Here is a 24,591-nt window from a genome sequence, read left to right as displayed (position 1 = left end):
GCATTAGTCAACCCAAAGGGCATGACTATGTAAGCAAAGACGCCCCACTCAGTGGCGAAGGTAGTCTTATGCCTGTCCGCAAGATACACTTGCACCTGGTTGTACCCTGAGAAGCCATCCAGGAAACTGTAGGCTTCCTTGCCTGCCACTCTCTCAAGCATGTGCTTGGTGTACGGCAATGGATAGTTGTCCCTCTTGGTGGCAGCGTTTACCTTCTTATAATTGACGCACACTTAGACTTTTCCATTCTTCTTCATCACGATGACTATGGGTGATACCCAGTTTGTGTGCCCAATTTCATAAATGAATCCTGCTCTCATCAACTTATCAATCTCCTCCTTGACAGTGTGAGCATGTTTTGGATTGATAGGGTACGGTCGCTGCTTGACCGGTATTGTGTCTGGCGTCATGGGTATGTTGTGGGTCACGACACTTGGATCTACCCCCTTAAGCTCTCCTAAGGACCAGGCGAACACATCTATGTACTCTCGCAAGAGAGAAAAAATACTCATTTCTTCTTCATTAGTCAAGTCATCAGCAAGGAAGACTGGTCGGGGTGGTTCCCCTTCTTGGGCTAGGTCCACCTCCTTGACCTTGGCTCGATTGGTTCGCTTGTGTGTGCTTGACATTTGGCACCTAACAGAACTACCACCCTATCCCCCTTTTTGAATTTCGTGAATCGTTTAGGGAGGTCCTACAGTTTTCGCTGTTCTTCCGTTCGAGTATCCTTGGGTTGTTTTGCCTTTTCCTATCTCAATTGTCTGCACCTCATGTGGACCGGTAGGTCCCCCTTGGTGCGTCTAGTTGTGGGCGGCCTAGGGATCTTTGGATCATTATCCGAGCTAACCTCTGATTCAAAGTCGAATCCCCCACCTTCGCTAGAAGAGGTGGTCTCCCCTGGTGGGTGCAGTTCAAATGGTGATTAAATTCTAAACCCTGATGTCATTCCTAGCTGGGCTAGTCCCGCTTACTCGAGGTCTATGGATCCTACGTGTTCCAACCAAACGCAGTCACATTCCACGCTCATGACTTCTTGCTCCATCCAGGAGATACTCTTTCTCTGCGGCTTGGAGTCTGCTTGTATTTGCTCTATTTCTTGTCCTTCAGTGTTGTATTCCACAGTATCTACCTCACTCTCACTTTCATCACTGAAGGATTGGCAGTCTTCGTATTCATCATTTGAATTCCCTTCATCAAACTGCTCGTCATCTCCCAAGACTTGGTCTATCCCTGGTCGTTAGTCAAGCACCAGGGCCTAGTTATACATGAGGTTTAAGTCATGCGCTCTGGTCCATTGCCACTTGGATTCATCTAAGAGATCCTAGAGTGGTTTGAGATTTGCAGCTGGATTGCCAACTAGCTTGTCCGATAGACATTCTAGTATCTCCAGGAGTTCCCTTTTGTTGGTTGAGACGTGGGAGTTGACGGGCTTCGACTTCCCGTGAGGGCTTCCTACCATCATGTAGACTAGCACGGAGAGTGTGTCGTCATCCTTGCCGATTGTTTTGATGGCTTGCTCATATGCTTCGTGATTAGAGAATGGCAGGTCGATTGTAGCAAGGACATGCATCCAATCCTGCTCATCCTCTGGGCATGGGATATACCTGGTCAAGGGCCCATAGGACTTCTTGGCCTGAGCATTACCCTTGACCATAACAGAGATGGCATCTAAGTCGACAGATGAGGTATTCGAGATGTCCATCTCTACTCTCACGGCGTCTGTCCTATTGCCAAGAAAGATTAAGCCGTTACCCCAATCTTCGATGACCCTAGCGTTGCGCTCCAAGGGCGGCCTAATAGGATGTCATAGTCCACTCACTTCATGACTATAAAGTCAATGGAGAATTGGACACCTGCGATCTTCACTAGTCAATTCTTAAGCACCCCGAATGGCTTAACTCTCATACCATTCGCTAGTGTCACATTAAACCTAGTAGTCTCAACAGGTGGGTTTCCCCAAGTCTGAAGCACTGTGTGGCTAAGCACACTAACCCCGACCCCCATGTCTATGATTCCCTTCCTCGTTGTATCGCCTAGGGCTAAGACCGGTAATACTGCATGCATCTCAAAGCCTTCCCAAAAGGCTTTGACATGCAAGGACTTAGGCGTAGAGTGTAGCGTCAAACTCGATATTTGCATTTCTGCCTCATGGTCATGAGGGTTTGTCGTGACCTGCTCTTGTGACCCTTCAACCCACTGCTTAAGATCCTGCCATAGGGTGGGGTGTTGCCTAAGTAGATCTCCCAGGCTGAGTGTTACAGGGGTAGTCACTAGTGTGGTTAGGAGATCGTTGGGTGTTTGTCTCTCTCCTAACCTGGATTGTCCTGGCCAATGGCCGTGACTGAACCGCAGCCCTGTAACAGCGCCGAGGCTTGGCCTTAGTGGTACCGCTTATGGTGCAATTGCTTCTCTTGACTTTGGTTGTGGAAGTGAGGTTGTCGTACTTATGCTAGAGAGATCATCGATCCCATCCTCTATGATGGGCTCAGCGTCCTTTAGGTGTTCTTGGGCTTCCCTCACCCATTCTCTCACCTTTTCTATGGCCTCTAATTGTCGCTTCGGGTGTAGGTATTCCCCTACCTTAGCACTTTCCTTTTCGGTCGTCTTAGGGACTAATGTCTCTGCTTCTGCATCAGAGACCTTCTTTCCAGCGGGCAGAGTTGTAGCGCTCTCAGTTATTAGTGTGATTTTAGCTTTCGAATTCCTCCTTTGCCGTCTACAGCTCTTCTTTCCTATTGAGGATGCATCAAGATTACTAGGTCCTGGCAGAGAAATTCCGGCTTGCTTTGTTTGGGCACGGGTCATGACCCACAATGGGATAGGCGTGGCCTCCCCATCGTGGTTCTCGACACCGAACAGCCCCAATGGGATAGATGGCTCATTGGCTGAGCTAGATGACAGTTTTCGCCTTGGGCAGTCGACGAAGAGATGGGTGATTCTGCACTCAGCACACCTTTGGTCAGCCTTACCTTTGTTTTGCTGCTCCCTTTCAGGGCAGTGCGATGAGACATGACCTGGGTGGCCACAGGTCCAACAGGTGATTGGATCCTGCGTCTGCCCTCCTAGGCCTTTACCTTGCCCTCTTCCTAATGCCATCATCGGGACGAGGCAATAGTCCATGAGGACAGTGCTGCCCTCGTCATCATGCGAAACATAAGGGCATATGTAAGCTTCCTCCTCGTTTGGTTCTTCCACATAGTGGACAGGAGCGTCACTCGATGGGTGGGTTCCGTGAGGACTAGGCGGCCTATGAATGCTTGTAGGATTTATTTCCATCCTAGGAACGGCCGGCTTAATGTCATTGGGAGTGGGGAGGGCCAATGGGGCTCCCCTTCCGAAAAATGGCTACGGCCTATTCACTAGGTAAGGCTGGCCGTATGGTTGTGAGTATGGAAGTCTCCTTGGCAGTCTACAATGCGCGATGTCATGACTGAACCTACCGTAGTTAGCGCAAGGTCGTGACCTAGGGTCTTGACACTCAGCTGGCAAGTGGTTTCCTCCATAGTACACGCATTGTATGTGTGGGCACGTTGGTCTTCTCAACATATCTTGCAACTTGGCTAGTTCCATTCTAACATTAGCCAAGTCTTGATTCGTTTCGATGGTTTTCCCCTTATCCTGGGATGATGGGGCTGATCGCTCACTCAAGGCTAACGCTCTCTCTGAGCTTCGTGAGTTGGTCTCCTCTAGGTTCACGCTTCTGGATCTCCGCTCCTTCAACTGATCATCAACTCAGATGGCCTCCTCAAAGACCTTGGCTAGCGCGTCTCGCTACAAGCTCGAGTTGCCTGCCAAAGCCTTGTATAGTTCCTCGTTTTGAATCCCACTGATGAATACAGTTGACACTGCTCTTTCAGTCGGTCGCTCTCCAATAGGGATTGTCAAGAATATGGGAGAGAAGGAAGGAGTCTCACTTGTAGCTTTCTCACTTACACAATGGGAGAATACATACAAAGGTGGAGGCTGGAAACAGTTTTCCTCTTCTTAGTTGTGTAAGCCAAAAAGAAATCTAGTACAAAGAAATAGAAGAACCCTATATATGGGTCTCAAAACCAAACTCAACTAACTAAGGTGGCATACTAACTGATCCACGAACTAGGGTAGATAAGGATAGCTGTCATCTAGCTATTATTCATGGGCGATGTACCAACCCCATCTGCAGCAGCTAACAAGTCAGTGACATAAATGCACAATGGTCACCCTAGCATATCACGAGTGGAGCTCGATATCTCAACACTCCCCCTCGAGCTCAATCCCAATTCCTACACACCAAGCAGGTCTCTGAACTTGCGTAGCTTCTCTGCACCCAATGCCTTTGTTAATATGTCAGCTACCTAATCCTCTGTGCTGACATAAACTAGATCAATAAGACCTAGTAAAACCCTCTCCCGCACATAGTGATAATGCACCTCAATGTGCTTTGTTCTAGCATGATAAACTGGGTTATTTGCCAAGTGTATACTACTCATGTTGTCACAATAAATGACAATTGGTCCATCTGTAGGCTTATGCATATCATAAAGTAGCTTATGCAACCAAGCTACCTCACATGCAGCCATTTTTGCACCCCTGTACTCAGCCTATGTGCTCGACAAGGCAACTGTAGGCTGTTTCTTGCTGCTCCAAGTGACTGCAGCACTCCCAAAAGAGAACACATATCCACTGGTAGATCATCTATCAGAAATACCACCAGCCCAATCAGCATCATTGTATCCATGCAACTGTATCTGAACCCCAGTCTCATAAAATAGTCCATACTGCAATGTGGACTTCACATACCTGAGTATGCGTCTAACCGCATCCAAATGTGGTTTCCTTGGAGCCTGCATAAACTGACTTACCAATCCAATAGCATAGCTCAAATTTGGCCTGGTAATAGTCATATAAATCAAACTTTCTACTATGCGTCTATACATAGTAGGGTCTTCCAGAAGCTCACCTACATCTGCGCTCAGCTTCACATTCTGCTCCAAAGGAACTGAAATAAGCTTATAGCCTGTCATCCCATATTTGGACAGCATGTCCAATCCATACTGCCTCTGTAAGAGCCATATCCCACTTGGTGATCTAATCACCTCAATGCCCAAGAAATAACGCAGCTCTTTCAAATCCTTCATCTCAAACTTCTGCTTCAATAGAATTTTCACATAAAGGATATATTCATCACTATCACCTATCATAATCAAATCATCAACATAAATGACAAGTAGCATAATACCTTTCTTTGTTTTTCTCACATAAAGTGAGAAATCTGCCTTGGAAATCTGAAAGCCAATAGTGACAAGATATTGTCCTATCTTGTTAGACCATGCTCTAGGTGCTTGCTTCAAGCCATACAAGGCTTTCTTCAACCTGCAAACAAACTCAGGATGAATAGCACGCACATAACCTGGTGGCTTCTCCATATAGACCTCTTCTTGCAAATCACCATGCAAGAAGGCATTCTTTACATCCATATGATGTAAAGACCATCCCTTTGATGTAGCCATAGCAATGGCTGCTCTTACAGTTGCCATCCTTGCAACCAGACTGAATGTTTCTTCATAATCAATGCCATATGTTTGTGCATACCCCTTGACTACTAATCTTGCCTTGTATCTGTTTACAAAACCATCTGCATTGTGCTTCACCTTATAAACCCACTTACAACCAATTGCATTCTTATCTTTAGGCAAAGGTACCAATTTCCATGTAGCATTTTCTTCCAAGGCATCCATTTCTTCATCCATGGCTTTCTCCCATTTTTCTTTTCCCATGGCTTGCTCAAAAGAAGTGGGTTCTGGTTCCTATATCACTTTGACCATATAGGCATAGTGAATGGCTGTAAATCCATCATATTTCAGCCTATCCACAGGATACCTAGCTCTGTTAGACCTGCGCAAAGTAGGTGCACTCCCAGGGGCTCTCAAAAAATCCCTGGTCTTTCTTACTCTAGGTGTAACAATAGAAGGAATACCCAGCTTATCATCAATGCTCTGTTTTGAGCCACTGGATTCACCATCCACATAAGAGTGACATGCATTCACATGAAATATGGGAGGATCTACCTTCTCTTTTCCTTTTCATGAAACTTTCATACCACTATCTGCATTGCTTTGAGGAGATTCTCCTGATCTCAATCTACCTGTCCATGGCGAAGAATGTGAACCACTGCTAGAGGACACTCCAGGTCCACTAATATTTTGTGACTGCTGCTGTGAATTCTAATGCAGCATTACCATTTTGTGCATCTACATCATCAATCACATTTACTGGTTTATACCATCTACTCATCTCATCACAAGAGTAGAAGGGTTATAGCATCTATACCCTTTCTGCTGTGCAGAGAGTAACCAATAAAGATGCACTTCTCAGCTTTTGGATCCAACTTGGATCTCAACTCATTTGGCACATGAACATAGGCAATGCAACCAAAAATTTTCAAATGAGAAATCTGGTTTCCTACCAATATACCTCTCCTCTAGAGTCATCCCGTGTATTGCTGCAGTGGGAGTCCTGTTCATTATGTAGACTACTATAGCAACTGCTTCAGCCCAGTAAAAATCTGGCAAGTCCTTTTCATTGAGCATGGCACGAGATACCTCTCCAATATGCCTATTTTTCCTTTCTACAATTCCATTTTGTTGTGGGGTATGACTGCATGAATATTGCTGCTTTATGCCATGCTCCTACAGGAACCTTGCAAACTCATTTGAGAGGTACTCTCCCCCTCTATCTAACCTTAGGCATTTTATTTGCAGGCCTGTTTCTTTTTCAACCATAGCTTTAAGAGTTTTGAAATGCCCAAACACTTCACTTTTCTTTTTCATAAAATACATCCAAATGTTTCTACTGTAGTCATCAATAAAAGTGACAAAATAATGACAGCCTCCAATAGATGCAGCTTTAGTAGTCCACACATCAGAGTGGATTAATGGCTTCTTACTCTCTTGAACATGTCTAGGAAATGGTTTCCTTGCCTGTTTTCCAAATTGACAGGCTTCACATACCTTATGCATTTCTGCAACCTTGAATTTAGGCAATCCTTCAACAGTATTTTGGGCCTACATTGATTTAAGTCGCTGTATATTGACATGACCAATGCATTTATGCCAGATATCAATATCTGCAACTACACCGGTCCCATGTGCAAACATTGCTGCACTCAATTCAGGCATGTCTGCATCCAACGTAAACATTCCACCCTTCTTCTTTCCTTTTTCTATCAAGCGACCTTTATTTTTCATATCCTCAACAAAGCATCCATGAGGATTAAATCTGACCTGCAAGCCCTGCTCAACCATTTGACCAACAAAAATCAGATTCTTGGTGATATTCGGGACATGAAATACATCTGATAATTATTTCTTTTTTCCATCCTATATAGACAAATGAATTTTTTCAATTTGAACAATAGGATGTGCAGTATCATCACCAGTCTCAACAAATCCTACTTTTTCCATTTTCCTTGCATCGTGCATCCATTCTGCATGACCTGTCATGTGGTTTGACGCACCTGAGTCAACATACCACACTTCGCTGCTTTCTTCTGCACTTGTCACAGAATTGTTCATGTGCTGCACCATAAACAAATGCTCATTTTTCTCATCACCCTGTCCACTAGAAGATGCATAATTTCCTTGTTGCAATTTTCCATTCATGATGCCATTCTGCTTTTTATAGCAGTCTTTAGCCATATGACCCATTTTACCACAGCAGTAGCATTCAACACTGTTGTTTGCATTTTGGTCTCTTTGCCATCCACCACGACCTCTTTGGCTCCCCTGCCTCTAAAGTTACCACGTCCTCCTCCATAGGATTGGTTTTCTTGAGTTTGCTACATATTCTGATTTCTACCACGGCCTCCAAATCGGCCTCCTCTACCTCTGCCTCTACCTCTTCCAGCATTTGAGTAGAAGACATTTTCTTTTGAAGTTCCTCCTGAAGAAGATGCACCACCATTTCTCTGCTCCTCAGAAATTAGAAGAGCAATCAACTCCTCAAAATTAGGAAATCTTTCACAGATGGAAATGGATGTCCGGAACTGTACATAATCATTTCCTAGACCATTCAAGGTCACAGACACTAAATCATCATCTTCCATTGGTGACCCAATGGAAGCAAGTGCATCTGCAATCTTCTTCACCTTCATATGGTATTCATTGATGCTCATACTTTCTCTTTGCACATTGTGCAACTCTTGCTTGAGTTGCATTTTCCTGGCTTACGTATTTGTGCTATACATTTTTGACAAAGTATCCGATGCCTCCTTGGCGTACTTGCATCCTGAATATGCACAATCATAGAGTCTGAAATACTGATAGACAGCCAGTACATAACTTTTCTGGCTCTCTCATGCCATCCTTTAAATGCTTGCATTTGCTGTTGATTGGGAACATCAGGAAGAACTGGTTCTTCTTCATTTCCTGTAACGAATTCCCAATATCCTTTTCCCATAAGAAAATTTGTCATTCTAAACTTCCATGCTTGGAAGTTGTTCTTGTCAAGATTTTAAGTGACAATCTGTGAAAGAGAATCAGACGCCATTACAATACACTGCAAAATATTCTATCACTACAAAAAAACACAACTTCAACCTCACAAGGGCAAATCTGCAAAACTAATGAAAGTGGTATTTGACCACACAGTCACTTCCTAGTGACAATTTTGCATCAACAGGCAACAATGATGATTCTGTAACTCCCAATGTCTCTGCACACAGGTATACGATGCAATTTCTGTGGTAACTTTTCACTGACCTGTAGAACAATGGTCGCACAGCAAAAGACCAGGGAAACCAAGGGCCAAAGGCCTTTCGCGCAGCATATACTCCCCTCTTGCTACACCACGAAAGGCGTCTCAATCTAAGACAATGCACTCTTGCACTTTTCGGATGTGCTACCTGCAAAGACTTGCTCCCAAACTCAAAAAATGAAAGCAACACTGGTCCTCTTACCAGAACACCGCAAACTTGGTTTGCTTTCTTAAGCTCTTACCACGAACCATACTCTGATACCATGTCAAGATTGTGGGAGAGAAGGAAGGAGTCTCACTTGTAGCTTTCTCACTTACACAATGGGGGAATACACACAAAGGTGGAGGCTGAAAACAGTTTTCCTCTTCTTAGTTGTGTAAGCCAAAAAGAACTCTAGTACAGAGAAATAGAAGAACCCTATATATGGGTCTCAAACCAAACTCAACTAACTAAGGTGGCATACTAACTGAGCCACGAACTAGAGTAGATAAGGATAGCTGTCATCTAGCTATTATTCATGGGTGGTGTACCAACCGCATCTGCAGCTAACAAGTCGGTGACATAAATGCACAACGGTCACCCTAGCATATCATGAGTGGAGCTCGATATCTCAACAGGGATTCTCTTGAAGAGACTCCGTACATGGGTTACGTAATCGTGAATGTCCTCCTTCTCTTCTGCTTGACGTTCATCAAGCATACTAGTAGATTATCGGAGTACCTGGGCTCGGCAAATCTCTTAATGAAGAGATCCTTGAGGCCATCGAAGTTGGCTTGCTCTGCGTTATCTAAGCTCGTATACCACGTCCTACCCTTGTCACCCAAGCAAAGCCCAAACGCTTGAGAGCATTGAGTTAGGTCGTTGAGGCCATTGGCTTCGCAGACTTGCTCAAATTGCTCAACAAAGCTGTAGGGATCGTCATGGGGCTGGTACTTATCAAGTTGCTTGGCAACAATAGGGATTTTAGTTTGGCTCTTTGAGCCCTGGTTTTCTCCTAATCCTAGAGCAGTGATGTCGTTAGAGCTGTGGCACTTTGCTCTGTAGCTGTGTTATTGAGCAATCACTTCATAAGAAGCTCACTCAGCGTTAAGTCTCCTTCTAGTGCCCTCTCATGGTCCGTTCGATTCCTACCAGCCAAGTTTAGTACCCACTGCACCTCTCGTAAATCCATGCCTTGCCTTTGGTTCCTAGCCTGTTGATCCCTATTGTACTCAACCATGCTTTGCAATGCTTTGCGGGCCAGCTTTCTCTTGTCTTCTAGATCTGCGGATGATAGCGTCCACTGTCCTATCGCGGTGCTTGTACCGAGCATGAGCATCGTAACTACTGACCAGCTGTGCTGAACTGAATCTGGAAAGGCTCCTAAGTCGAATTCCTCGCTATATCTGCGGTCTGGACTTTCTTCTGTCATTGTCAAGTTGTTGTGCTCCACCAAGCTATCGATCAGGTTCAATAGGCTCATTAGATCCACTTCATTGGCGTCCCTTGCTTGGTCCTACTCCTATGCGTTGATGGTTTGTCTATGTATTGGGTTCTCTCCTATTGGTGGATTCCTTGAGTGGTTTATCTGGGTGAGTTCTTTCCGTTATTTAATACAATCCTCAACTTATGGCCACTCAATGTGTCTTTTCTCGTGCACTTGTGCTCAATCAGGCTTTCACTTTCCTTAAGTGTACTTCAAGTGCAAAAATTCAGGGTGAGTGCAGCAACCACTTCCTAGTCATTTTACACACTCTCGCGTTGGTTTGGGCCAAATAGGCTTGTTGGTCAACTTCGTGGCCGTCTTGTCAGGGTTTAGGGTTTCCCTAAGACATTGACTCGTTCGTTTTTTGTCTGATCAGGCCTTATAGCTCAGCGGGTTACATCTAAGCATTTGTATCTCGCAACTGCCCACTTCTAGCTGATAAGCAATGGCGCCCTACGATTTTGCCTATTCCGCGTGCTAGAATCAAGTTGTGATCGCCCTACGGGCTTTTAACAGTTTGAGCTGCTGAGTCCTAGCCGGGTCAGGTCAAATTTCTGAAAATCTGGTAAAAATCTACACTCGACCAAACTGGTCCGAATTGTAGGGTCCGAGTGGGTTACTCGGACGGACCGAGGCGCATGGGCCGAGGGCTGAATCCAGGACTTGGATGGGGTGGACTTGGACAGAGTCACTCGGACGGAGTCACTCGGACGGGCCAAGGCAAGTGGGCCGAGGGTCGAATTTGACACGTGGTCGAGGGCCGAATTTGTCCACAGTCTGAATTATAGACTAGGATGGGCCAATTAGGGTTTTGGTCGGATGGGCCGAATGGCGAGGGGCCGAGGGCCAATTCTGGGACTCGGCCCAGGAGTGGCCACTCGAACAGGCCAAGCGCGGTGCACGTAAACAACGCAAACTCGATTTCGATCATTTCTCGTGCTTCACTCAATCATACCAGGCATAACCCTCTAGATCCTACCTAAGGGAGTAAAAGAAGGGATTCATATACCTAGATGGAGTGATGAGCTCTTCGTTGGTGCGATCGAATCGAATCAATCGGTAGCTCTCTCTCTCTCTCTCTCTCTCTCTCTCTCTCTCTCTCTCTCTCTCTCTCTCTCTCTCTCTCTCTCTCTCTCTCTCTCTCTCTCTCTCTCTCTCTCTCTCTCTCTCTCTCTCTCTCTCTCTCTCTCTCTCTCTCTCTCTCTCTCTCTCTCTCTCTCTCTCTCTCTCTCTCTCTCTCTCTCTCTCTCTTTCACATTGAAATGTTACAAATGAGTGCTTCATTGGCCTCTTGGCTCTTATATCCCTTCCTCGGTATGGTGTTGACGCCCCCAATCACTCACTTACCAATCTTAAGCATCGCAAGTGAGATTTTTGCCATTTTTGCACAATTTTTTTGCCCTGTTTGCAACAGTAAACCCTACCCTTCTCCGGTGCGATTTCCTAGTCCTATCCTACTCTAAATGCAACACGAATTGAAAGCAAAATACTGAATTGATTTCTCCATGTTTCCTAATCATCAAACAAACAAAGTAACCCAAAATACTTACTTGTTTTGAAGATCAAAAACACCCAACTTCCTACCTATCTCAAGCTCTGGTTCGAGGATGAATCCCTTACTTCGATGCTCGATATGAGGCACGCAAGTGCTCAATCTTGAATCCATTGGTCCCAACAATGGAACCAAAATGTGGGAGCTTTTGCTCAACCGCCAAGACCCATGGACCGCTTATTGTTTCAAGCGTTCCAAGCGAGCTCTAATGCCTATCTCTCACCTAGCCGACGCGCCGTCGATCCTACGAGTGTAGTGAGCTTACCTTAGTGCCGATCTGAGTTGCCTTCTCTCTTCCACACACCAGTAGCTCCACAATCCTAGATGCTAGCTCAAGCATCCTCAAGCCTCCTCCACCTCCAAGCTCCATCCTCCATAGCCACGTGCGCAAGAAGAGAGAAGGGAAGAGAAGAAGAAGAAGAGGAGATGGTGAAGAGCTTCACCCTCTTGATCCATCACTCTCACACACACTCACTCCCTCACACTCTCACACTCCCTCTCTCAAGAGCACACACAAACAAGAAGGTGAGAAGGTGAGAAGGAGAGAAGAAGAAGAAGACTCCTTTTGCCACACACCAAAGAATGATCTCTTATTCACTTTTTTAACTTTATATATACAAACCCTAAAATCCCATGGGCACCCATCCCTTTTTTACATGACCAGCCATTGTGGCAAGGTCCTTTTTCCATTTTCCTCTTTTAGCCCCATGCCTCTAGCCTACACCTGTCTAATATTTTACAATGGGCACATGATGGAGCCTGTCACTCTTTTACAAGGATTTTTTGAGTTTTTTGAGGTGCCTTTTCTTTTAAGGTTGTGCTTTTTGCCCCGTTTCATCTTTAGAGGCTGCTTGCGTGTCTTTGCTCTTTCTCCATCTTCCTTTGCTTTTTCTCCATTTTTTGCCATCTTGACTTGGGGTTAATAGTCACATTCTCTATGTCATTCCCAACGTCAATCTGCGGTTTGACATTTTGATCAAGATGTGTCTCCATAGGTTCGCATTCAGCCATACCATACTTCAGTAACATGTCATGAGCATACTACTTCTGTAGCAGCCATATACCTTGAGGCCTAAAGACTACCTCAATCCCAAGAAAATACTTTAGTTCACCAAGGTTATTGACTCTGAATTCAGCCTATAAACATGATTTAATTTCAGCAATTCCCTCTTCATCATCTCCAATGATGTTAAGATCCATGATCTGTCTTCTTTGTGAACAGACTGTGATCTGCATCACCCAATCTAAATCCATGTTGCTATAAATAACTATTGATCTGAGAATTCCATGCTCTAGGTGCCTGTTTCAGTCCATATAAAGCCTTTTTTTGCTTACATACATGTGTGGGAAAGTCCTGAGCAAGGACTTTTACTATAAGTGACCCATCACCTGTAGGACCACTCATACATATACTCACTATAGGTGTATTTTTAACATTACTAGTGCTGACTAATCCATCAGTAGCCATTGCAATCAGATTACCATTCCACGATGCCAGCTCATCGAAAACATCTCTGCTAATCAATGTCTCATGTGTAGATGGTACATAACACTTGTAAGCTTTCTGGTCTTGTGCATAACCAAGGAATACACTCTTGACAGCTTTAGGATCCAATTTCTTCCTCTTTTCATCAAGAACATGCACATATGCAATGCTACCAAATACCTTCAAGTGTGAAATGTCAGGTTTATTACCATACAACCTCTCATATGGAGTTACATCATGAATCTGTGTTGTAGGAGTTCTATTCAACACATAGACAGCAGTCACTACTACTTCAGTCCAATAATCATTTGGCAAACTCTTCTCATTCATCATAGCTCTTGTCGATTCCATCAAAACCCTATTTTTCCTTTCTGCTACACCATTTTGCTACTGTGTATAGCTGCAGGTCAATTGTCTTCTAATCCCATGTTTAGCAAGGTACCTGTCAAAGTAATTAGAGACATATTCTCCACCTTCGTCTAATCTAAGACATGAAATTTTACAGCTCAACTCATTTTCAGAATGCTTCTTGAAATCCTTGAATGCATCAAACACATCATCCTTATACTTCAGTATGTAAAGCCAAGTATACCTACTGAAATCATCAATGAATTATACATAGTAATGAGCACCACCAAATGAAGCATTATGAGACAGACCCCATACATCTGAATGTACCAACTGCAAGGGTCGTGAGCTATTATGTACATGTCTCACAAATGGAAACCGTACTTACTTTCCAAACTGATATGCATCACATACATGTCCAAAGTCATGATACTTGAACTTATGCAGTCCAAGTACAATCTCCTTCTGCTACATAGATTTCAGCTCTTGTACATTCACATGGCCAATCCACTTATGTCATATCTCAACATCCCGTATAGCACCATCATCATATGCAAACATGGCTGTTTTCAATTCTAGATATGACGCATCAAGAGTAAACATTCGACCATCTATTTGGCCTTTAGCAATCAATTTGCAGCCATTACCATATTCTTCAACAAAGCATCCATCTCTATTAAATCTCACTTGTAGGTTCTGTTTTTCCATCTGTCCAATTGACAAAAGATTCTTGGTTATTGTAGGTACATGTAGTACATCATGCAGGCTCTTTTTCTTACCATCAAGCATCAATAATAGAACAATTCTTGTGTGTTGAATGTCATGTTGGGTGTCATTCCCACTACACACATAAGCATGTGAACCTGCAACCATCTCATCAAACCATTCTCCATGGGGTGTCATATGATTTGAAGCCCCTAAATCAATGTACCATCTCTCATCTCTGTTTTGCCTAGATGCATTCTTAGACACATGCTGCATGGCAAACAATCTGTCAACCTGCTCATCATGAGCACTCCTAGAAGATGCATAGTGCCCATGTTGTTTACCCTTTGCCTTCATATCTCCCTGCTTCTTGTAACAATCCTTTGCAATGTGTCCATATCTGCCATAGTAATGATAGTCCTTATCTCTATTTGACTGGTCATTTGACTGCCATGAACCAAATCCATCACCTCTACCATGGGGTGATCTCTCCCTGCCTCTAAAGCCGCCAAATCCACGCTAGCTCTGTGTATTTGTGCAATGCCAGGCATTCTAATGATGCTATCCATAAGCATTTTGAGTGTCTCCTCGACCTCGAAAAGAGCCACGACCTCTATTGCCTCTACCACGCTGGCTAGAATAAAGAATAGTGTCTCTGCTTTGAGACGTACTAGAACCTGTATTCAGTCCAAGCTTAACTTCCTCATGCAGCAACAAAGCAATCAACTCATCCCAATCAGGGGATTCAGCTCTCACAAAAATAGACGTATCAAATGTTTTATACTCTTTGCCAAGTCCATTCAATGTCACTACAATCATATCATCCTCAGACAACTGAAGATCCAATGGTGGCAAGCTTATTCGTTATGTTGTTGATCTTTGTTGTGTAGGCCTAAATGCTTCTGCCATTCCTAGACATGTTATTGAATTGTTGCTTTAGCTGAATCTTTCTTGCATGTGTTACATTTCCATAATTCTTCATGAGTATGTCCCATGCATCCTTTGGGGAAGTGCATCCAGTAATCTGTATAACCATAACATTTGATATACATAAGGAAAACCAATGTAACACCTTGCATGCTCTCTCAGTCCATAGCTTATGAGCCCTTTTTTGATCACTTGTCGGATTCCTTTCATGTATTTCAGGTTCAGCCTCATCACCTATACATAAGTCCCAATAACCTTTGCCAACAAAAAATTTCTTCATATGGAACTTTCATAAAGAAAAAATTTTATTGTCCAACTTTTCTCCCACAATTTGAGTGATATTGTCAATGCCTTGAGCATTTTCCATAGTTGTAGCTTAGGTATTCAGTGATGTATACAACTTGTAAGTATCTGACTCCTTTTCCTATAGTTCAAGGCCAGTTTCTTGCTATTTAGGACAATTTCTTGCAATTTAGGACAGTTTTCTTGATAACTTGCTTACTATAAACTGTATTCCAACAATTAAAAAATTAGTCAACTGAGCATAAACCAAGCTCAAATTAGTTCAAAACATTCTATGGTAGTGGCAAAACATCCCAGCAACAAACTATATCCATACAAGTATCAATGTTTGTACTATATGCAAGTAGCAATACCAAATACAACCAGCCCAATGCTATAACCAACATTATTTTCTCTATTAAAACAAGAATATTCAGACCTCAAAACAGCCCCAAAACATCTCATTCAATTGCCACTCTATGCAAAAGTTGATACATGTCCAACCAATCAGAATATATTGCATGTATGTCAAGTGAAGATTATAGGTATCCTTCTTGCAGACAATAATCAGTCAATACCCTGGCATAACCAGCAACAAATCAATCCAAACTTTGAAATTTCAGCACTCACAATATCCCAAAAAGCATCTACCCCTCAAGTGGTATGATCCAAGCATTTGTTAGTAGCAAATAAGCATCACAGATACTTCAACCATGTAGGTATATTGTTTCCAAATTTAGGACAGCAACTAGTTCACTATTTCTAGCCTACAAATAAGCTCCAAAAATTAGCATTTAACACTCCAATATCATGCTCAAATTCATGATAATAAGAACATATACATTGTTAGGATGAAATCCACCAATGCCCTGGAATCACTTGTTGTTTACTGCAGTAAACAGCCAATCTGCACAGGTCTGTGCTGAATATCTCAAAATCTGTGAGGATTTAAAAAAAACTTTCTTCTGCAAAGTTGTAGACCACGTCAAAATGGTCAGGATTAGCAAGACGTTTCCCCAAAAACCATTTCTATATCAAGATATAGCTTTTGCAAAAAAAATGGGCTGCAGGCAGAGTCTCCTTTGATGAGTTTTCTTCAGATCTGATGTCTTGATGTCAAATGGCCACTACCAAGCCTTTAGGCTTCAGGTGTTCAGGCTTTGATACCATGTTGGAAGAGAGGGAGAGAGACATAGTGGAGTGGAAGATGAGCCTCAACTCATTGTTATTCTTCTTCCATTATTCTTCCATCATACTAACTGAAAGAGCCTTACACACATAGGTATGACTAACCAAGACTAACTATGGTTAAGTCACTGACTACACCGACTTATTGAATATCACACACATGTACACCTATATCTAGCTAATGTCAGTCACATACATAAATATAGACTGAAGAGTAACAAGAACTTGATATTCTAACATAATCATAGTCTGTCTACGAAAAGGTAATACTAGTTATCTATGTTGATGATTTGATAATCACAGGTGATGATGACTTAGGGATACAACATGTTATGCGGATGCTGAAACTTGAATTTGATATGAAAGACTTAGGTGAATTGACGTATTTCTTGGGTATTGAGGTGTTCAAGGCTGAAAATGATTTATGGCTGATACAAAAACACTATGCCATGGAAATTTTGAAGAAATATGGCATGGCTGAATGTAAACCACTAGATACACCTCTTGATCAGAATGTCAAGTTGGACATTAGCACTGGAGCTAAAATTGATGATGTGACTATGTATAGGCAGATGGTTGGAAGCTTGATCTACTTAACCATCACCAGGCCTGATTTGAGTTATGTTGTTGGACTCATAAGTTGATTCATGTAGAATCCCATAAAGCCACACTTGGATGCTATTAGGTAGATTATGAGATATGTAAAGTCCACTGTAGATTATGGATTGTTTTATGTGGAAGATAAGCCCTTGTCATCACTGGTTGGATACACGGATACAGATGGGGCAGGATGCTCATATGATCGTAGATCTTTAAGTGATTATGCCTTTGGATTTTCAAGTCAGATGATCATCTAGAGCAAGAAGAAGCAACCTACAATTGCATTGTCTAGCATACAAAGGTAGAGTATAGGCATGCTGCATTGGCAGCATGTCAGATTTCATGGCTGCTCAAGCTTATGGCTGATTTGGACATACATGTGGATGCTCTAGTGACCTTGTTATGCAACAATCTCAATAGTGTACTCCTGGCAAAAAATCCAATATACCATGCTAGGACTAAACACATTGAGGTACACTACCATTTTATTAGAGAGATGGTTCTTGCAAAGAAAGTGGATCTTATGCATGTGAAGATGAATGAACAGGTTGTAGATGTATTTACCAAGTATTTGGGTAAAGATAAGTTCAATCGATTCTGACAGCTACTTGGTGTACAGGTTTTATCTTGAGCTTGAAGGGGAGTGTTGAGACTTCAAGCTCTTGTGGTGTGGCCAACAGTGTCTTAGCTATGTCCAGCTGTATCAACATGTGTGGGACATTTAATAAGTTCGGTTAGTCTGTGTGACCTAACTAGCGTTAGTCATGGTTAGTTAAACCTAGTGTATGACTGACACTTGAGTAATGGAATAATGAATAGAAGGAAGAGAGCGTGAATAAGCTCTCTCTTGGTTTTTCTCTATCTATCTCTCTCCGTCTCTCTTAACAATAAGCTCACTCCATCCTTGTCATGCACGGCTATGTGAGAGATAGCAATAGTCAATCACTTGAAATGCTTAATTTGATAAGTGGTTCATAGGGTCTTGGCAGTTGGTAGAAAAGGCACGATATTTTGGTTCCATTACTGTTGGGACCAAACGGATTCAAGCTTGAGTGCTTGCACACTCCAAATCGAGCAATGGGTTAGGAGTTTGTCTCCAAAATGATGCTTGATTTAGATTGGAAGCGAGGGAGTCCAAGGATATTTGATCTCCTTTACTTGATATTCTAGGCATTGCAAGATTTAGGAGCATTAATTAGATCAATGGTGGTATGATTTTTTTCATTAGTAGGATGCATTAAGATTTGGGAAATAAAGAAAACAAAGAAAAAATAAGTCTCTATAGCACCTTGCAGCTACTTGGCAAAAGAATGATGACAAAGCACAAACCATCATTCAACTGGAATTGGATGACAGCTACATCCACCATGTGGATACCTGTGAAACCTCTAATGATACATGGAAGAGATTCGATACGTTGTTTGGTCCACAATCAAAGTCATCTAAGTATGGATTACTAATTGAATTTTTTAGACTATATATGAAATCAAACACATCTCTCGCAACTCATTTAAACTACATGGAAAGTCTCTTAACTCAGCTTGTAGGAATTGATCTCAAGATGGATGAAGATATTTGTATCGGTGTATTGTTAAAAAGCATGCCTCTTGACTATAATAATGTGTCAACTACATTAATCAACATGACTAGTCCTAAACTGGTTGACATTAAGGCCTCCCTGCTAGAAGAAGAAGAAAAGATAAAATTCAAAGAAGAACCAAGCACCTCTAAAGATAAACAAATATTATATGTCAATAACAGATACAAGGGCAAGAAAGATCAATCGGTATGTGACTTCTACAAAAAGATCGAGCACACAGAGCAATTATGTCATGCCAGGAAGAGGTCCCAAAAGGCCTATCTAGCTACCATTAAAGAAGAAGAAGACCATGGAGCGAAAGAAGAAGAAGAAGAAGAAGAAGAAGAAGACCACCAAGAGAAGGACAAACCTCATGAGTCCTTCTATTTTGATAGACTTTTTTAGCCTTGTATTACCTAGCCCTAATGCTTCTGACATAAGCTTGTAAACTCCTCATGTAACACCTTGTACTATAGTCTTTGTACACTTTGTGAGGCCCCTATTACAACCTCTAGATGTCCACCATGTCTTTGGTACCCACACTTAGCCTTTTCTACGCAGCCTCTAGTGTTTACCATGTTTGTGGTGTGCCCACACTTTGCAATTGGTTTCTCACTAAAGCCTCTACACACTTTGTACTTCTCTGGTTGTGATTGATGAGGGGTGTTGAGATAGTGGAAATCACACCCAGCTTAGCCTCTTTGTATGGAGTAGTGTGGACTCAAGGATGCAGAATCCCATATGCACACTGGTGGAAAGTACAACCTAATACTATTCTATTAAAGGATTGTACTTTCTCTCCTTTTTAATATAATATAAATCATGATGTTTTCCTCTTTTTTCATTCAATTACACAAGATTGTGTTTATGAGTCCAAGCTTCCATCTTGGAACCTAATTCCCTTGTGTAACAGTTGTTTACTCATTGTCTATGTCAACATGAGTCTAACATTTATCTTCTATCCAGCATAGCTTCTACCATGCTCTAGATCTATCATTTTAACACCAATAACTTTGCAGTCATATCACCTCATATGTTGCCATAGCAGCACCTCTATACTCAGCCTCTTTACTTGATAAAGCAATTGAAGGTTGCCTTTTGCTGCTCCATTTAACTACTCCATTACCAAGGGAAAACATGAATCCACTCGTAGATCCTCTGTCTGACATGCTACAAACCCAATCTGCATCTATGTATCCAAATACATGTACATTCTTAGTTGCCTCATAAAAAAGTGCATAATGTAAATTGGACTTCACATACCTCAATATGTGTCTAATTACATCCAAATGAGGCTTTCTACACATATGTATAAACTGACTATAAAATAGCTAATTCTCACACTAAGAAAAATAGCTGGAAATACAAGAAAATACACCATATGTGTCAAGAAACAATAGCCAAGGTGGCTAGGCATAAAATTATATTGCCGTGGAAGGCTAAGAATCATAGATGAATGCTACAACATGAATACTCACCTCATGTCAAGGTGGGACATGGTATTGTTAACCCCAACACGAAGAAAGGAAAAGGAAATAAAAAGGAAGTAGGGCAAAGGCAGAAAAAAGGTAGCCCCCGACTGAAGAAAGAATAGGAGAAAAGGCCAAAAGCGCAAGGGCAACCTTAAAAGGCCAAGGCAAATACAAAAGGGGAAAGGCGCACCCTGAAATCTTGTAAAAGAGCGCCGGGGCTCTCACCCGTGCAATTTGTAAATGTAGAAGGGCGGTGGAAAGGAGGCTAGGAAGATAGAAGGACAATGGGAAAAAGGACCTAGGCTAGGGCCGGCCATGTAAAGGGGAAAAGGGGATGACCACCCAAAAGGGATTTAGGGTTTGGTATATAAAGTTGAAAAGGGAATGAGAAGCTCATTCTTGTGTATTGCCAAAAGTAGCTTTCTTCTTCTTCTTCTTCTTCTTTCTCTTACTTGCTTGAGCTTGTGCTTGAGAGAGGGAGTGTGAGAGTGTGAGGAAGTGAGTGTGTGAGGGTGAGGGACCGAGGAGGAGAAGCTCTCCATCTTCTCCTCTCTTTTTCTCTTCTCTTCTCTTCTCTTGTCTTGTCTTGCTGGCGGCAATGGAGCTTGGAGCGTGGAGCTTGAGGATGGAGCTTGCTTGAAGCTTGCACTTGGATCGTGGAGCTACCGGAGTTTGTAGGAGAGGAGGTAAATCGAACGGCACGGAGGTAAGCTCACTACACCCGTAGATATGGATGGCGCGTTTCTAGGTGAGACAGGGGACCAAATTCAAGTTTCTAGGTGAGACAGGGACAGAGAACTGGTTGTAAGGTTCTGCAGTGCTGGGAAAGGAACTTAAGGGGCAGGGGAGGCAAGGGCAGATCTCATTTCCTTAGTTGGCTTTGTTTGTGAGAGAGAGAGAGAGCTTCTGGTTCACAGGATGAGGAAGTGCTACCCCGATTTCGAGGCGCCAACAATTCGTGCTGCTTCAGGTGAGTCCGGTGTTCTCCAATAGTACTCTAATCAGATTTAGGAAGTCTGTGGTGATTGTGTGAAACAAACAATAAGGAGGGTTCAAACGCGATGGAATCACAGTTTAAACGCGCAGGAATCGCGCATGCCACCGACGTAGTCGGACCAACTCGTAGTGGTCCGAAACCCTAAATCAAGCCACTCATGCTCTGGAGTCGGACCATCCGACTTTCAGTGCCGGACCGTCCGACTGAGAGTGAGTCGGATCAGTCTGGTCCGATTACCAGAATCGAACCAGCCCGACCCGACATGCCACGTGGCACTCTGACTGCCTTTAGAATCGAACCACTCGGACCACTCAGATTCGGACCAACCCGTCCGACTCGGACACTCGGACCAGGTCTGAAATCGGACGGACCACCCTGTCCGATCCGATTCTCCAGATTAGACCATGTTTAAAATCGAACCACTTTTTGATCCGACTCCCAAAATCGGACGTGACCAAAATCGGACCACTGAGCCGATCAGACCAACCTAAAATCGGACGTCCGATTCTGATAATCAGACTCCTGAAAATCGAACATCTTAGAATCCGACCAAAAACTGTCAAAATCGGACAGGTATCCAGAACACAAATTCTGATGCATCTAAACCCCGAAATTGACCCCAAAGACCACGTAGAGCTAAATGCACATCACAGATCCATCACTGGGCTGAAACTTAAAGCAAGTAGTTCAAATTTGGCTATAAACAGTCCTCCAAATTGCACATGGTGTTTACCATAATGCCCCTGCGGGCCGGGGGGACTGCCCCCCCAAACCCCCGCAGAGGGGGCTCTGCCCCCTCCGCACCTCCCCCGAGTAGGTTGGAGAGAAAACGCGCGCTGTGATAGGCACTCCAAATTAGACCCTAGTGTAGCAAGGGCTCTACGTGAGCATGGATTCTTCCTTGCAAAAGAGCAACCAAAAGCCCATGCCCGAATAAAGACAAACAGAGACCCTAGAACCTCAATGGGCCAATCTAGCCATCAAGGGCAAAAAGGCCACACCAGGAGAACACAAAGACATTGTGTTCATACCATGTCTAGTCAGAGTAAAATACAACATCAACAAGCTACAAATGCCAAGATGACTAGACATGACACTCTTGATGAGAGATGTACCTTGAGCAACATTGCACAGACAACCCAAGACATTGGTGGAGAATCCATGTCTAGTCATGCATGTGGGGACTCAAGGACATTTGTTAGAAGGCTTAAATTTACAAGCCAAGACCCAGAAGATGAAGACATAGTACCACCTGCTTATCTTAGGTTCAAACTCACCGCGAGAAGAGAGCATACTATCGATTCTCTGATTGATGAAGGAGCAGATTTTAACATCTTGACCTATGAATCATGGACCCTACTAGACCAACCAGAGCTCACGCTGACTAGTGCAACTCTTAGCCCTTATGGGGGACACCCACAAGCACTCATAGGGAAGTGCAAAATCCTTGCAACAATTGAAACATAAAGCTTGCCTATCCTATTTCATGTTCCTCCAAATAGTGCTAACTATGGAAGGGAAATCCTCCTAAGTAGACCCTTCAAAAGGGCGACCAAGTGTGAGGCCGACTATGTAGCACATAGGATACACCTGACACTACCGGGTGTGAGGATAGTCACGACCTTTAGCAAGGGTGACCTCAGCAAACCTCGAGGGAAAGGCAAGGAAAGTGCTGACGTAACAGTCAAGCCCATTAACGAGAGCCAGTGAGTGAGGCCATGCCTGAACCAAGAAGGTCAAGAGACAATGCCAAGGACGAGCTCTGGACTTATAAATATCATAGAAGACCCCAAAAGAAGCCCAAGCCTTATAGACGTAGGCATCGATGGAGGGTTAGCACAATGCCGCGATGGATATCCAAATCGTTGCTACGTGCTCAAGGGTATTATGCAGGTAATCGATGAATTTGGGTACCAAAACCCCCTGATAAACTGCCTCTATCAGTTGAAGGCCAAAGTGCATCAAAAGCAAAGAAGCATAGGAGGACATCTAAACGAAAAACCAAGGCTCAAGTCAAAAACCGTGTAGTGACCGAGCCCCTCATGGTCGAAATCAAGAAACCCAACGGGACCAATTGGAGGGTAGATCCTTAGCCTAGCTTGCTTGACAAGCAAACATCACGTGTAATCAGTGAGGATATGCAAAATTCACTAGTGCCCAAGGAGCCTTTGATTCCCCAAGAGGATAGTAGGCATCATGGGCACAACATTGCTCATGGCAAGGGTAAATTCTCAACAGAGCAAATAGCAAAATCATCTAACAGCCATAAGCAAATCATTCAGTCAGTGCCAAGTCCACCCAAGAGCCCCCAATCTCCTACATCCTTTGTTTCCAAACGGACACAGGAAGCACAACAGCGGTTGTCAATGGTGACCGCTCAACTCCAATCTCTATCTCCATCTAAGCTTCCAAATGTCCAAGAGGTGGGACATGACACCATCTGTAGCTCTCGGCCCGTAAGCAACCTGATGTGACTAGATCAACTCATGCTTCGATCTACACACATGAGTGCGCAAAGGGCAACAAAAGACACAGCCACTTCCGATCGCCTTAGGGACTCGACACCACAATCCACCAAGGGTAGCCAGCCCACTAAACTAGCTACCACTACTTCCAATCAGAAATCACGATAGTCACAGCCCTTGGTCGTGACCATGCCCCTTGTGGAATGTGTCCTTAGTGATTTACCTGTGAAGGAGGCATCACAACCAACTTCGTTGAAAACTCCAGTACTTTCAAAGTGCCTAAAGCCTAGGCTGGAGGAGTTAAACAAAAGGGAGTTGGCTGAAGAGCTAGACTCTCCAAAAAGGGAGGTAGTTGTGCTCTCAAAACCTAGCGAGGCTATTCAGCAGGCAACGGCCATGTCCCGTAAGGATGCTCTAGAGAAGGAGAATGTTGAGGCCCAACCAAGCACATCAACGGTCGACCTAGTCCAGGGTCCTAAGTCATTGAGAGATGCACCTTCATTTGCCAAGAAAAAGAGGAGAAAACAGTGAAAACAACAACTGTTGCAGGTAGTTGCGGACCCCAAGAACATTGGGACGAAGAGTGCTAGAGAGCTGATGAATAAAGCATCGAATCCATCCACCAATGAACCCATAGATGTCTCCCCTAATAGTGGTGAAACCTCAGACACATCCGTGTGCTCTAAAAAATCAAAGCAGCTGTCGCCATCAATAGTTGCTTTCAACACTCAATCCACCGACAATAGAACTCACATCGACCAATCAAGAGTGGATACAATGTCGTCACAACA

This window comes from Lygodium microphyllum, chromosome 4 (genome assembly GCF_053477565.2).
Source record: "Lygodium microphyllum isolate KBCC chromosome 4, Lygodium_microphyllum_v1.1.10, whole genome shotgun sequence".
NCBI classification, from domain to species: Eukaryota; Viridiplantae; Streptophyta; class Polypodiopsida; order Schizaeales; family Lygodiaceae; genus Lygodium; species Lygodium microphyllum.
This window is presented reverse-complemented; position numbering follows the sequence as displayed.